General features: G+C 41.3%; 1 long non-coding RNA gene across 1 annotated transcript; it reads right to left on the reverse strand.

Annotated features, from left to right (window-relative positions):
- Positions 1 to 130: 130 nt before the first annotated feature.
- On the reverse strand, positions 131 to 12,283 carry LOC139066360 (uncharacterized). The gene is made up of 3 exons (XR_011519260.1): positions 9,624 to 12,283; positions 4,977 to 5,097; positions 131 to 925 (listed from the first exon to the last, which is right to left on the reverse strand). It is a non-coding gene; the product is annotated as an uncharacterized lncRNA (long non-coding RNA).
- Between the last annotated feature and the right edge of the window lie 3,863 nt (positions 12,284 to 16,146).

The following is a 16,146-nucleotide window of genomic DNA, read 5'->3' on the forward strand; positions in this document are numbered from 1 at the left end:
TGTCCTGTTTCCTCCTCTGGCTGAGCTGCAGGACTTGAGGTAATTGTGACTTGAGATGAAAAAAGAGTGTTGTTCTGACCAAGGAAGTTAAAATCATAACTGTATTCATCAGCTCCAATAATGTGTCGTCTCTTAGTTTTTATTGATTTGCACATATTACAACAGGAAAAACAGCTGTTGAGTACACAAAATGCAATAGTTTGATTCTGATGAAAATAATTTATACATTTTGAATAATGAGGGTTGTAGTACATCCATATATGTATGTGTAATTAAATATAATATCAAGGTTAAGGAGACTGATGATTTTTTCTCAAAACAAGCCACGTTTTAAAAAGACAAGCCACTTTCTGACAAGCACAAATTATTGTCAGTTCGCTCCTGGGTGGAAGTATGAATTCACCCAACACTGTTTGGATTAAATTAGCAACAAAAAGTGGTAATCAAACATTTTATTGATGTATTCAAGCCTCCTGATATCAAAAAGCTTTTGGCTTCAGGAAGAATATCAGAATTTAGGGGTAAATAACCCAGAACAGTGTGCGATTTTTGTCAGAATGAAAAATACCGGTAATTGTTGCAAGACGCAGGTGAGGAGATGAATGAGGCCCCATCATCATCACTCCTTAATGCTGCTTTAAAGCTCCTCTGGGGAAGTGATTGTGAAATTTGAGATGAAAAAGTGCAAATGGATGGTTTATAGACGTGCTACATCCTCTATGAGCCTGGAAAAAAGAGTGGGGCTTGTTTCCCAGGAGAAGTCCAGTTTACCGTGCAGATGGCCACAGCTGTGGCACATTGGCATATGCTGCGTTCTGTTTTGGGTGAACCTCCCCTGCGCTGGCCGAGGTAAACGCTGCAGCTGTGGCAAGCGGCAGCCACACACTATCGCTCAGTCCCATGTACTCTCACTCTGTTTTCCTGCCTGCAAACACACAAGAAAACAAAATCCAAGTCTCTGGGGACGTATCTTCATCTGTGAATTCAGTGAAAAACAAACTGCCATCAGAAAGCAGCATATGGCTGGCTTCTACTGGAACATGTCTCCTGAGGCCTAACTGAAACAGGACCTACTGACTCGAGAGTTTTTTAGCCTTTGAGGAGGAATTTTTAGTTAAATATTGACATTTGAACAGTTTTCAGTGTTTATTTGTTGGACCCACTGAAGTAAATAAGAGTCTTTGCTGAATCAATCTGAAGGGCAGTTAGAAGAGCAATTTTTCAGTGCAGAGATGCATGAAACTATTAACTCACCACTGGTTTCTGATTTAGCTTTTTATGTCTTATCAGAATAATGATTCTTATTTTCTTGCTAATGTTAATCATAAAGAAAAAAACAAGGACCTTGAGTTAAGGAGAGTGTTGCAGGTTTTACACAGTGCAGCCTTGCATCTGATGCCCAGTCAGTTTTACACCAATTTACATGCAATCAGGACCAGGCATGCAAGAACCCTATTGGCCACTCCAGAGAAACTGGATGGAGAGTGCTTTCCCTGCGAGTTTGCACAAATAAAGAAGTTCATCACAGTTCAAGAGCTTAGAATTTTGCACTTTTCATTAGAACTTAGAATTTGTCTTGCAGGAGAAAAATAATAAGAAAAGAAAAAAAGTCCTCTATCATTTTTTTTGTTTCTTTGAAACTATTGATGTCTTAATGGCTTAAGAAACATCTAAGCCAGAAAGAATTGTTATATTGCAATGCCTTCTCCAGGTAAGGGACAAGGTCCTGTCCCAAATCGAGGACTTAAAGAATCTCAAGGTCTTCTTCACGAGTGAGGGAAAGTGATTGGTGCTGCACCTTTTGAACTACTCAAGAACTGATAAGGAATTGCATTGATGGTCAGGATGGTCACGATCAACAATGGCATTGATAAAGCTGAGAGACTGGGTAGGCCTATCAGGATCTGCTCTGGAGTGGTTCTCCTCTTATCTCTCTGAGCACTCCTTTTCTGTGGCCATCTCCAAGTTTAGGTCCTCCACCACCTCTCTTACACATGGTGTCCTACAAGGTTCTGTGCTGGGGCCTCTACTCTTCCTCCTCTATCTGCTTCCTCTTCAGCACATCCTGAGCTCCTTCAAAGGAATCTCCTACCATCTTTATGCAGATGACATCCAGCTGTACATCTCCTTTAAGCCCCATGAGATGTCTAAGCCGCAGCTGTTACACACCTGCTTAGACTCTATCAAAACCTGGATGGTGGGAGCTTTCTTCAGCTGAATGAAGATAAGACTGAGATCCTCATCTGTGCCCCAGACAAGCTGGTTCCCAAAGTCAGAGACTCTCTTGGTCAGCTTGCTTCCGACACCAAACCTTCCATCAGGAATCTTGGCGTGACCTTTGACCCAGCTCTCACCCTGGATTCTCATGTCAGTTCTCTTGTTGGCTCTTCCTTCTTCCATCTCAGGAACATTGCTAAGCTGAGTCCCATTCTGTCTCGCTCTGAACTTGAGACAGTTCTCCACACCTTCATCTCCTCACACTTAGACTACTGTAACTCTCTTTTCACGTGTCTGAGCAGAGCCTCCCTGAACCGTCTACAGGTGGTTCAGAATGCCTGTGCTCGGCTTCTGACCAAGTCCTCCAAACACACCCACATCACCCCGCTTCTCCTCCAGCTTCACTGGCTGCCAGTCAACTCCAGGTTTCATTTCAAGATCCTGGTTCTGGTCTATAGGGCCTTACATGGACAAGCACCATCTTACATTGGTGATCTTCTTAGTCCCTACACCCCCAGCAGGTCCCTGAGGTCCAGTGATCAAAGCCTACTGGTTGTGCAACACACCAGGCTAAAGACCAAAGGTGACAGATCATTTGCTGGTGTGGCCCCCAGACTCTGGAACTCTCTCCCCCTGAGCCTGAGATCAGTGGACTCAGTGGTCTCCTTCAAAAAGCAGCTGAAGACTCACTTGTTCAAGCTGGCTTTTGTATGACCTTCTTCAACCACTCTCTCTTTATTCTGCTCTCCCCACCTATTCCACCTTCCTCAGGATCCACTGATTTCCCTCTTTCCTATTCAGTCTCTCTCTTTCTTAACATTTTTCTTTTAAATCGCAATTGTGTATTCTTGCTCATTTTAAATATATTTTTAAACAATTTCTAAGTGCTTTTTTATATTTTTACAATTTTTTATATTTTTTGTTTTTGTTTTTTGAAGCGCCTCATGATTTTTATGTTGAGAGGCGCTATAGAAATGATATTTTCTTCTTCTTCTAAAAACGTATTAATTTCCACCCCAAGCAATGCAGCTATTTGTTTTTGTCCAACTTCCTACTTGAAACAGTTCAAATATGTCCACACGGCTCAGCAGTACGATTCCTTGCTGTGAATAATGTCATTTGCTGTGTTCTCCACCTCCCCCCCCCCCCCTTTCAGAATGCTAAATTTTGGCTACACTTCCAGCCATGTTACCTGCAGACACAAGCTAAAGCTACACAAACATTAGCCATTAGCCGCCCGTTCATATGGCTGCTGTGTGGCTCTATTGGTCCAGTAGGCTACCACTGAATATGACTGGCTGTTCATCTCCTCTTTATATTCAATTCAAATCAACTCAAAAATACTTTATTAATCCCAGAGGGAAATTCATTGCTGTAGTAGCTCAGAATAATAATAATAATCAAGTCATCAAAGAGTTGTTGTATATTACAATGGCTGTTGGCAGGAAGGATCTCCAGTAGCGGTCAGTGTTGCAGCGAAACTGAAGATGCCTCTGACTGAAGACACTCTTCCGTTGTCGGACAGTCTTGTGAAGAGAATGCTCAGGGTTGTCCATAATTTTCTTGATTCTCTGGAGAATCCTTTTTTGCATTATCTCCTCCAGCGGTTCCGAAACTGCCGAAACTCTGGCTGAGTCCTTGAAAGGGCTTGGAGTTCCTCCATCTTGTTGGCCAGTGATCTCACATCGCCCGTTATGATCGATGGAAGAGATGGTTTGAATTTCCTCTTTCTCTGTCTCCGTTTTGCTCCCGCTCTGCACCCACGCTTCTTGTGTTTTAGCTCATTTGGGATTTGTGGCTTCAGCTGAGGTATTATTTCAGCCTATCCAATGTTAATCAGCTGCTCCTTTTGTAAACCAGCTTTGTAAACCAGCTTGTTGCCATAGTTACGCTTCATATCAAATGCTCTAAAAGTGAGAAAAGCTAAAAAATAGCAGTAAAAATCCTCCAAGCTTCACAGCACCAGAAAGAGAAAAGTAAAGTGTCCAAAAAATAAAATTTTTCTTGAGAAACTAGAAGAAAAAATGCCCATGAAAAGGCTAAACTTACATATAGTCAACAGAGCTACTCCAATATGCAGCCACCCAGAGCAGCGCAGTTCCGGAAAAAAACATATCAAAGGTTCATATTGACCCGCGCTCACATGTAAGTTGAAGAAAAGTAATTGCATAACATGTATTGCTATAGTTTTTCACCCTGCTCAAATTAAAACTAAACACAGTAGCAGAATATAAAAATTGAAGCAAAAACATGAACGAACAGAATATTACAAATTTGCTTCAACACTAGAAGAAGAACTGGCTTCATCCACATCCCTTTAAATTATTCATAATGAATATGTGTAAGATCAACAGGCTTTTCCAGACCAGGCCTTACATCCATGAGGTAAACACACACAATCTTCTAAGTAAACGTTAGCCTTCATGGAAACAAACTAATATACTGTCTCAGTGTTTATCGAACCATCAAATTAGTTCTGGTTCAGAACTGTGATGTGGAGCCTAGATATTACGTTTCATCGGCAATGAAAAATTTAGAACGTGTTATATCTCAACCAGTCCCTCAGAGACACACATTCCAAAGCACTTTCTCCTGGTTTTGTTTCAGAACGTCATTACAACTCTCTTTCTACTTCTCCGTCACTGCCTTCACTGATGCAGCACACAAATGTGTGTTCTGTACATCCACACGTCACAACCGTAAGCAAAATAAAACACCAAGTTCTGATGCAGAAGAAACCCTCCTTCTCTCTCACTTACATCAGCTCATCCTTGCTCACCAACACAGATGACACTTGATAGATGCTGCTGACTCCAAAGCCCTCTCAGCTGCAGCTAAGAGACGACAGGTGCCGTGCTGTATGATGTTTTCCCACCTGATCTGGGGAGAAAAGGGGACAAGTAGAAGGCTTAATGGTTTATCTGACTGGTGACAACCATCTTGCTCTCACTCAGCTCCCCTTTTCCTCTCATTTTCCTCTAATTGTTAAAATCATGGCACAGAGTGATGAAGGCACGTTATAGATTCAGGAGGAATAACAATGTCTCACAGAAAACCCTCCACTCAGCAGCCCACTTGTTAGACGTGTTTATTTTTCAGGGGATGTTCATAGATGTATATATGTGAATAAAACAGAGAAGCCTCATTTCCCCCCTTTTACTTCACAATTCCAGTAAACATCCTCACTGTTAACAAAATAACGAGCCTTTAAATTGCCAGGCAGCATGACAACTTCACATTCTTTCAGAAACTCAACAGCTAAAGCATTTTCTATACTCTGCACACTATGCGTTTACCACTAAAGGAACACAAAAGACAAAACTAAGAGAATTTGTTTCCGAGGTGCACAAGTTACTATCACATGCTCTTTATATGGTTTCCAGTGTACACCACAAATCTTCTGGCGAGTACCAGCTAGTGTCACAAGCAAATGAAAAACTTAGAATTATAGTCTGCTCTCATTTACGTGTTTTTTTTATTTTTTATTTTTTTTATAAATTTGCTGTGGTCTCTAGTATGAATGAATGCCTACTAGGTCTGTAGAATAAAAGCTCTGGTGCTCTTGTTTCAGGAAGTAAAGAGGAGTGAGTTAAAATAACAGGATTTGAGGTTTTACTCATTAATATTCATTATATGCAAACATCTCACATCTGATTGGTTAATAGCAACACAACTCTTTGTCTGTCTTTGCTTGCTAATTCCATTTTTGGTTCTTTTTTAAAACACAGGAAAGGTATCTCTTTACCTTGCTGACGGTTTCGTTTGCCGACTGAAAAACATCCTCAGAGCTAACGCTCCAGCAGAAACCTTTCCTGTGTTTTAGAAAAGAACCAAAAATGGAATTAGAAGCCAAACGCAGAAAGAACGTACAAAAGATGTCTTTGCTTGCTCTTCCTTCTTGGGTATAAAGTGCAACACTGTGTGGTTCCCTGGTGCTAGGGGATAGTACATACAAAGATTTTAGGGTAGTTTTACACCATATCACCGTGCCTGTCACGTTGTGAGCCAAGAGGAGGTTAGGACCCAAAGATGCAGAGATTCCAGATTACACAGGGTTGGTAGAAATAACGTAAAATCCTTTATTAAAGAATAAATCCAAAAAGGCAGGGAGCCAAAAACCAAAATCAAAAAAGTCCTAATAACAAAACCTAGAGATATCCAAAAACGTAAGACACCAATAAATACCAAAAATCTAGAGAGGTGAACGAGACAAGGGTGACACAAACAATGACCCAACAACAAACAGAGACACCGACAGGGTTAAATACACGGGGGCATGATCAGTGGAAGATAAGCTGCTGGTGCGTGGGGAGAGAAACCAAGTGAAAGCAATTAACTAATCAGGGAGGAAACTAACGTGACCTAAGGGCAAAAACCTAAAGACAAGAAGAGCAAGCTAAATAACTAATGTTCTAAGGGGGAAGGAAAACTGCAACAACCGGTGGGGAAAGAAACACACTAAAGAGACTAATTATATGAAAAGCTGAACCTTATAGAAAAACTGCAGACGGGTGACTGGGGGAGACCAATGGGAGCACAGGACCTGGGAGGGATAATCTGGAAGGGCTGCAGACCAGGGGACACATGAGGAACACAAGGAGACACATAAGGGGATCCTTAGAGGGGGATGGAGCACACAAGGACACACATGAGGGAGACGCAGACCATGACAGTGCCTGTCACTAGTTAAAAAAGACATTACGGTAAATGTTGTTACCTGTGGAGCAGAAAGCATGCAACCTCAGCGTGACTCCTAAGACTCTGATGGTTCTTCATTTAATTCCAATGAGAGAACGCAACACTGATTGTAATTTTCTGTTGCTGTAGTTTCTGGATCATCATACTACGGCAATACCACTAGGCCAAAATATATAGCATCTCTTTTTTGATTCTGTTCTTTCACAAATATTTTGGAAAGAGTTTAACAGTTCTGTTATTAAATTCACGTTTCCAAAAACACAAAGGAACCATATCCGGGTCCTTGTGGGCCTGCTGGAGAGCCCCGCAAGGACGTTCGGAGTCGAGCTCTCTTTTCTAAACATCCGTCCGCTGAGACGGAGAACGCAAGCTTGTGATTGGTCAGGGCACCGCTGTCGTCTACACCGCCACCATTGCGCCCTCAAAAACATAAAGAGAGCCGAGGATAACTAGCGGCAGACACGGAGAAGCTTGAAGAATACCTCGCGAAAAAACTCTAAAATGTGAACGTTTAATTCTCCCGTGACTGAAGGAGTGAAAAGATGCGTAGCAGGCATTTTATTTTTTGAACGGAAATGACAGGAAATGTGGGTTTAGAGGTGGCGAGCGCATGACGAGGTGGAGGAGAATGAGAGACAAATTTGTCGTGTTAATAAATCTCTTACATACAAAAAACACAAGATAAACACACTATCTTGGACCGGATACATGACAGGATACCACAGAACAGCCCTACGCCCTCTGTTGTCCTGGCGGGGAATTGCTTTGCAACACTTCCCAGGAGACGGAGAAGTATGCCCAAAATGTCTCCGTCCGTGCGTGCGTGTCTCTCCCTGTTGGAGCAGACGGAGAAGCATGAATCAGCCTTTAGACATTATGCTGTTTGAGTACAAGGGCATGTATCTGTATGACGTGTGCATTCAGACAAAAATGTAAACATTTTGTTTCCAGTTCAAAGTAAGTTACTAACCACAACATCATAAATGACATCAAACATCGATGTCAAACATGATCTCTTTCTTTTTGGTTTATTTGCAGATGGCATAAACAAAGCCCGACTTTGATTTTGTGATCTCGCGAGTCCAGCGACGAGCATGGCAGAGATGCTGCTCCGCGGCTGAGATCCTCCTGGTGTGTACTGGCACACAGCAAAAGCTGCGAGTAAACCGTTCCGCTCCATGGATGCTTCCAGTGTGAAGTAGGGGTAAGTCTCTGTGTGACGCCATGTTTCCTTTTACGTGAGCCCGTGAGGACAAAATGCATTTACTCATTTGTAACAAATGGTTACAAAACTTTCGCCATTCATAAATGTTGTTTTACACATTTACCTCTGAACCCAATGCCAGTGATGAAAGGGAGTTTGATGTGCTTGTCATTTTGCTGAAGGATGCGCTCCCAGGGATTTTTGACCCTAAAGGCCATCGGTTGGTAAGGTCTTACTTAAACACAAAATACTGCTTGCTTGCAATAATTTACTGCCCCTACCGCCAGGTTAAATACACAACATTACCCAGCTTATGTCATCTGGTTCCACTAAACCTAGTTGCTTAAAAGTAAAGATTACAATGCATTATTATACATTCTTTGAAGCAAAGTAAATGTACAGGTGTAGTGGAACTAGATGACATATCTTGGTTGAGTAAATTCAACATTTCGTTTCTTAGAGTGCAAAGAGCATAGAGTAAAAAATAAAAAATAAAAACAAGACAAGGATCCAGAATCTAAAACAGGTTTAACAACTGGAGTTGAATATTCCACCTAGGGAAATAATCACTTTATTGGCTTGAAAAAACTTAAATAAAAAGCCTATTTGTTATAATTCAGCCGGTAGCATCATTGATCCAGAACTTTAGTGTTTCCTGGGAAAAAAATGCATGATATCCAAAAGAAAAGCAGTTTGGAGACTGCTTAGAGCGTATTACGACAGATAAATGAGCCTCATGGCTCAAAAACATGGCCTCAAATTTTAACCTCATCTCTTTGATTTGGTGTCTGACAAGAATCATTGCAGCCTTTCTAGTAATTCATGTCATAAACTATGCCAGTAACCCCAAAATTCCATTATCTCCGCTCCGCTCCGGCACGAACTCCGCAGCAAAAACGGTCCCGTTGTAGTCAGTCAGAGCTGTTCCACTACTGCGGCCGTGCAGCGTGCCGTTCCGCCATCCGGCAAAAATAGGATCCATTTATTTTTGCCGGACGCCGGAGCACCTCCGCAGTCAATAGACAGAAATCACAACCGTCCAACAGGAAAGGGAGCAAGCACAACTTCCATTATTTCACAATAAATCGATGAACAAAAAGCATTTTTTTGTTTCATATGCACAGGTTTAACAACTTTTAACAACTATCGATGGCGGCTGAACTTTAAATGCACAAAAGTAAGCCATAAATACAGTTTCTACTATCAAAGTACTCACCCTTTGTTCATCCAAACACTGCTGACATCTCAACACAAATGATGGGCAGATTAAACAGTTCATTTCGATGCTTCTCCCACACAACGGGTGTTTGGATCTAACTTCCGCATTTATTGCTTGGACTGTATCAAAAATCTCAAATCCTGCGCATGCCTGTTTGCGCACGTCTGGTCTCCGCACCGGGGCGGAGCTGTTGTAGAGCGGGTATAGTATAATTTGAGTTCGGAAGCGAGCGGCAGAGGAAAACGGGGGTGGAGCGGAGATTGTGGAATTTTGGGGTAATGGTACCTTCAGATGTCATGGTCTGTGTCTGTGTCTCTTGGTGTTCGTTTTGTGTCCCCTGGTCTTCAGCCCTCCAGATATTCCCTCTCAGGTCCTGTGTTCCTTCAGTCTCCCCACCATAATTTCCATAGGTCTATTATTCCAGTTTTGTGTGTGGTGTGTGTGTGTTTGTCCTCCTCCAGCTAGGTGTGTGTGTGTGTGTGTGTGTGTGTGTGTTTATGTCCTCCTCCAGCTAGGTGTGTGTGTGTCCTTCCCCAGTAAGGTCTAGGGGTCCTCTCCAGCTCCTCCTCCCTGATTAGTTATCACTTTCACCTGGTTCTCTCCCCTCACACCTGCAGCTCATCATCCTCCCATTATGCCCCAGTGCATTTAAGCCCTGTCTTGTCTCAGTGTCTTGTCGGTCCATTGTTGTTTTGTTTTTCAGCGTTGTCTGGTATCTTGTCTCCATGTTTTTGTGCTCTAAGTGAGCTTTTGTTACCTGGCCTCAAGGTTTTGTGCTCTGTGTGAGCTTTGTCTTCCTGATTGAGGATTTTTTTGGATTTTGGCTCGCTGCCGTTGGATTTATTTGTGTTTCATCCTGCAAATAAAAAGGATTTTTACTTTACACTATCTCCTGCCTCGTGTCATCCTGGGGTATCTGCATTTTGGGTCCTACCATCTTTGAAACGTGACATCAGTAAACATCACATTGAAAGTAACCTATACGTTAGTATGATGAATTTCATTAAGTGTTTATACATCGTCACATTTCAATGATGTTGCACTTTGGACTTAGTTCCAAAATGTTGACATGTGATCAGTATGAGGATGAAAATGTGTGATTTGTTTATAATGATGCGTAAAATGACAGCACACTTCTGTTTCTCCAGCTAGGATCTCCACAAACTGCAGAAACTGAAAGGCTAATTTTGGAAAACTTTGAGTGTGAAGGTCATATGAAGCTGTTTCACACTTAATGAATGCCAAATAGACTGTTTGCAATTTTCCACATTCCTGAGTTTCTGTCCTGCACAGCCACCACACACTTGTAGGTCAGCAGCTCTTTTCCATGGTGACACTATCACATATGGTCATGATTGCACCACTCCCTAGCTCCAATGGTGGCCTAACTCACACAGCTGCAAACTAGAAGTCCACAGTGTGATGCTACGAGGCCAGCTTGGCTTTTTATGCTTCAAATTCTTGATGCACTCGGACACACAATCACCAAGCTCTATCTGAGAAGAAGCCAATTTATTTTGCACTATACATTAATTCAGCAAGTTTTAAGCAAAATATTAAATGTTGATATCATTTCAAGTGTTTTTTTCCAAATCAAAACGTATGTTTTAAAGGGAAGACCAAGAGCTTTTGTTTATAACAGCATTTCCCGCACCAATTCATCCATCAACGCTCTCAAAGGCAGCTCTCATTTTGACAAGCTGCCCCGTCGTACAGTGGGCTGATATCCAATGGGACGCAGTGGAGGTCGTACCTGGAAGGGAACGGTACATCAGCTGGACGCTAATCGGCTGACTCACCTTCACAATGCTCCCCTCTGAGATCGTCCAGCAGACCAGGCAAGGTGGAGAGAAATCAGACTGTGAGCGATTAGGTTAATGAAACTGGAAAATGGAGTTAAAGGACAAGGAAAGGTGGCCTTAAGGCAAATAAGTTTAGAAGAGAGCCGAACCAATCGCTGTGACAGCTTCGGAGACGAGCATTGAGATTCTGATTGGCAGAGAACAAATGAGAGCCAGGGTGCACTGTCAGTAGGTGAAAGAAAGGCTTTAAATGTCCTTTTTGAAGCCCACCCCTCCTGTTTCTAAACTGCTGGAAGGGTAATGAAAACAGTTGTGCCACACAAAAGTTTTTTACAGCTGTCCGGCTTTACTGACTAGGTGAGTTAAAATGTCCAATAAAGTTTCCTTTCAAAGCTCCACTGAACAGAAGTTAATGTGAAAATAGCAGCTTCTAATCCAACACTGACATGGATCCAATCAAGAAATCTGACACCTGATGTGACTTCAGTTTTTTATGTTGTTTAATGTTGGAGTTGTTTTAAACCTTTTTTCTGTAAAAACATGATGGAAAGCTGAAAAGTATAACAAACAATTCATTTTCTCAGCGGCTGGATTTGTGCATCTATGGTCCGTGGCTAATAAGTGTTACTCACATTAAAAAAAACCTGTGCAGCTAAAACTTACTTATTTATTATCAGCCTAATAACAACTTTTTTTTTCTTCTAAAGGTGATGCCTGAAGAAAATTACTCGGTCAATTAACGGTTCTCAGTTGATCTACGGTTGTCTTTCAAACTGTCCCCACTTGCTTTTGGATAACAAACAACATGACATCACCTCTGCAGATGCCAGTCAACGAGGCAGTCTGCCATACTCCATTAAAGAAGGCGCAAATACGTCCTCTTTCTAAATAAACTTAAGTACCTTTATTTGCACTTAACTCAAAGAAAAGCCCAAATCAAAATAGTCCAGAGTTGAAGCCAAAGCTGTTTCAAACAAGCAATTGCCAACTCGCAATCTGTTTCTTCAGTAGCATCCCGCCTACAAAGTGATGCGATTGGCCCACCAAATTGTAAAGGGTTAATTTACATCTATTTAATGAACCATAAGACATAAGATTCCATAGTAAATATGAAATCAATCTTATGGATCTTTGGGTACTTTTAACCAGAAGATTGGAACTTTTTATTCCAGGGATTATGTAACACTTCGTATTAACTGAGAGACAAGAGAAGAGAGAGTCACCTTTAAAATGTTTAAGAAGATTTAATTCTAAACAATTTTAAACAAGACTAACTCTAAACTCTAAGTGAATGGATGGATCTGGTGTGAATGAGACGTGAGATGAATGGTGTATGTGTGAGTGATGTTTGTCATCAGAACTCTCGTATCCGGAGAAGCAAGTCTGAGTGATGTTTTGCTCTTAAGCAACATCGGAGTTTCATAAACACATGAGACACCATCTTGCTGCTCCACACATACCCTTAAAATGAGACCTCCATACAGATCCAGAATGCCAGGTCCTCGGACCCCCCTTTCGGTACCGGAGCCGATGAAACTGCGTCAGCAGTATGACAGACTAGTCTTTGGATTGTCTCCAGGTAAAAAGCGACAGTTGGTTCACAGCGTCAGATGGACCCGGAGGGTCAGTGAGTTCAGCTTTTATTCTGAAAGGAACCGTTGCTTGGTTGGTAAAATGCAACAGATTTTATACAGCTTGTTGGTTCTTTGCTTAAAAAGGAAGTCCGGGTGGCCGGTCCGATACTTCGCTTAGAACTGCAGTGAACTGTAGAGAACTCAGAGAACTGAACTAAGATGGCGTGGGGACTGGTTTTATTAATCTGGATGTTTTGATTTACGGTCGAATCAAAGTTGGCAGATTTATAAACACCACAGAGACTATGCCACGCTTCAGAAAGGGAGGTTCCGATTGGATGAGTTAAAGCAATGTGTCATGCGTTTACATTACGTGTCGTCAGAATGTCTAGTGCAGCTAGATTAAAGTTATATTACTTCTTAAAACATACTAATCATAACGTTGTCATTTCACAGATTGGTCAACATCTTATTATTAACTAGCACTTTGTTTGATTAGAAAAAAAGTTAAGTTGGAAACCGCATATTGACTCAATTAAAGCAAAGTTATCGAAATCATTAGCAGTTCTCTATAAAGTTAAAGAATTTTTAGATGAAAAAGCTTTATATCTTTTGTATTGTTCCTTATTTCTGCCTTATTTCATGTATTGTGTTGAAGTGTGGGGAAATACCTACGAAACCCACTTAAAGCCTTTGTTTATAATTCAAAAGAGAGCAATCCGACTTGTTAATAAAGCAGCTTGTAGAGAGCATACACATTTACTTTTTATTCATTTAAAAGTATTAAAGCTAAGAGAATTAGTTACATTAAGAACTGCACAGTTTATGTATAAAGTGATGTATAATTTGATGCCAAAACAAATTCAGGATCTGTTCCAGATCAGAGAGAGTGTTTATGATCTCAGAGGGTATAAAATGTTTAGAAAGCCTAAAGTAAGAACTAAAATGAAACAACTTTGTATTTCTTGTGTTGGGGTTGATGTGTGGAATAAATTAGACCAGGAGCAAAAAGATTGTTCAACAATGGTAACGTTTAAGGGTATGTTTAAATCAAATGTGATTAAATATTATGAATCAAGTCAATGAAAAAATGCATAAAACATTAAAGGTCTTTTTTTTTTTTTATGAAGCTAGAATGGGGATTTGAATATATTCCCATACATTTCAAACATGATGTAAAAATTATGGAATCGGTACGCTATTCTAAAATTTTGTTTAAGTTCAAAGGGTTTGGGGGGCTGGGCTTATAAGCTTATGCTTCTGCCCGCGCCCATTCTTAGCATTGTGTAAGTTGTGTGTTTGCTTGTAAACCTGCAAATGTTTCTTTGTTATATTATATTGTACTATTGATTTTAATTTCTCATTAATTTCTCATTAAACTTCTCAATTTCTCATTAGCTTAATTAAAAATAGAGTTCTTTGATTTATTAAAAGGAAAGAGACCTTTGTCTTCATTCTTCTCTTGGGCTGGAAAGAAAGCAGTTTAGAAGCAAATGCATGACCTTGAGGCAGTCTCATGCAGATTAGTTCTGTGTCAGAGGCATCTGAGGAGAGAGGGTAAATAACCTTCGGTGGAATAGCTCCTTCATCACCTTACAAAATCAATACAGCACTATGATTGGACCGCTATGGAGCTGTGGCCATCTTGGTTGTCAGTAACATCCCATCCACCTGGCTGACAGAGTGCTGTGATTGGCCCACCACGGATGTCAGTAAATGGGGCAGACCGCTGTTTCATCAAGGAAGAACTACATGACACATAAAAAAACGTAAAACAATGCATAGTTCTAAATGCACTGTGATTGGTCTGGAACAATCCTGGCTGGACTTGCAAAGGTTCCAATGGAACGTGCGTAGGCCGAATTGCAAAACAAAATAATTTTTGCTTTTGCATATGACGGTTTAGAGTCTTTTGACTGTGATCAACGACTTTTGCTGGAGCAGATTGCAGCCAAGTGTGAAGCAGCCCGAATAAAGATCAGCAGGTCAGGGATGAGGTCTTGCCTCAAGTAAATAAGTTTACGTATTTTGGGGTCTTGTTCACGAGTGAGGGAAAGAGAGTGCAAGATCGACAGGCGAATAGGAGCTGCGTCTGCAGTGATGCAGGTATTGTACCAGTTTGTTGTGGTGATAGAGAGCTAAACTGGAAGGCAAAGCTCTCGATATATTGATTGATCTATGTTCCTACCCTCATCTATGGTCATGAGCTATGGGTAGTGACCGAAAGAATATGATCGCGGCTCAAATGAGTTTTCTCCGCAGGGTGTGTGGGCTCTCGCTCACAGATCTGCTGCTCCTCCTTATCAAGAAGAACCAGTTGACCGTGGGTCGAGGTGGCTCGAGCATTTGGTTTCTGGTGAGGTTTTCTGGGCACGTCCAACCGGGAGGAGGCCTAAAAGAAGACCCAGGACACACTGGAGGGACTATGTTTCTTGGCTGGGGAATAACTTGGGATTCCCCCTGGAGGAGCTGGCCCAAGTGGCTTGGGAGAGGAAAGTCTGGGCCTCTCCTCAGGCTGTTGCCCCCCACAACCCAACCCCAGATAATTGGAAGAAAATTGATGACATGTCAGGAAAAATCACATTCATCATTTCATCCAGTGATGTGGAAGGGAGGCTTCTTGCATCAATCTACAAGATGTGATAACTTGTTGTTGCTACTTACTATTAAACTAACAAAACTGTATTTATTCAACATCACAGCAGAGCAAATCATAGATGATTATCACCCCACCTCCTTCTCCACATGCAGCTAAAGTTGGTTTAGCTCGTGGCTCTCCAGCAGTGCCCACTGAAAAGACACACCTGGAGACAAATGACTATAAAAACACTAATAAAAAGGTTGTATTACCAAGGAATAAATGTGCATTCAGTTATTTTTATCATTGTTAGTCGTTATGAAATTGCACACACTTGCACAAGCCCTGTTCCTATTTTAGCCGTGAATTGCTGCATTCATAACATTGCTAATAAAATCTCTGTATAAGTCATTATAGTGCCTCAGCTTTACGTTGCTATAATGTTGGATTCAGCTGACGGATTTTGTTTTCAGTCCCAGTGAAACTATCTGCAGCAGAGCTGACACTGGCTCGTACGGAGGTAAACAGCAAACGGTTGAAGTCTACAAATGCACTCAGTGCATTTATTATTTATCTTTATGGCAGGTTAGCTCTTCTAGCAAGAGTACAAGCAAATATCTGGCACTTAAATTCTCCATTTATATTCTAAGAACTCTGTGTGTTTTTCATTCACTGTCTCTTGCTCAGCTTGTACTTTTTTCCAGATAAAAGCTTCCCACAAGGTGCCTAGAAAATGACAATGCTGTTTGGAAGCCACGTAGGTGATGAGTTGTGTTTGACTGCCAGTCCTGTGCTTTGCTGTAGTCTTAGAGCATTGTTAAGATTCAGCCCGTCACTATGCCGGTGTTAGGAAA

This window comes from Nothobranchius furzeri, chromosome 2 (assembly GCF_043380555.1).
Source record: "Nothobranchius furzeri strain GRZ-AD chromosome 2, NfurGRZ-RIMD1, whole genome shotgun sequence".
Lineage (NCBI taxonomy): Eukaryota > Metazoa > Chordata > Actinopteri > Cyprinodontiformes > Nothobranchiidae > Nothobranchius > Nothobranchius furzeri.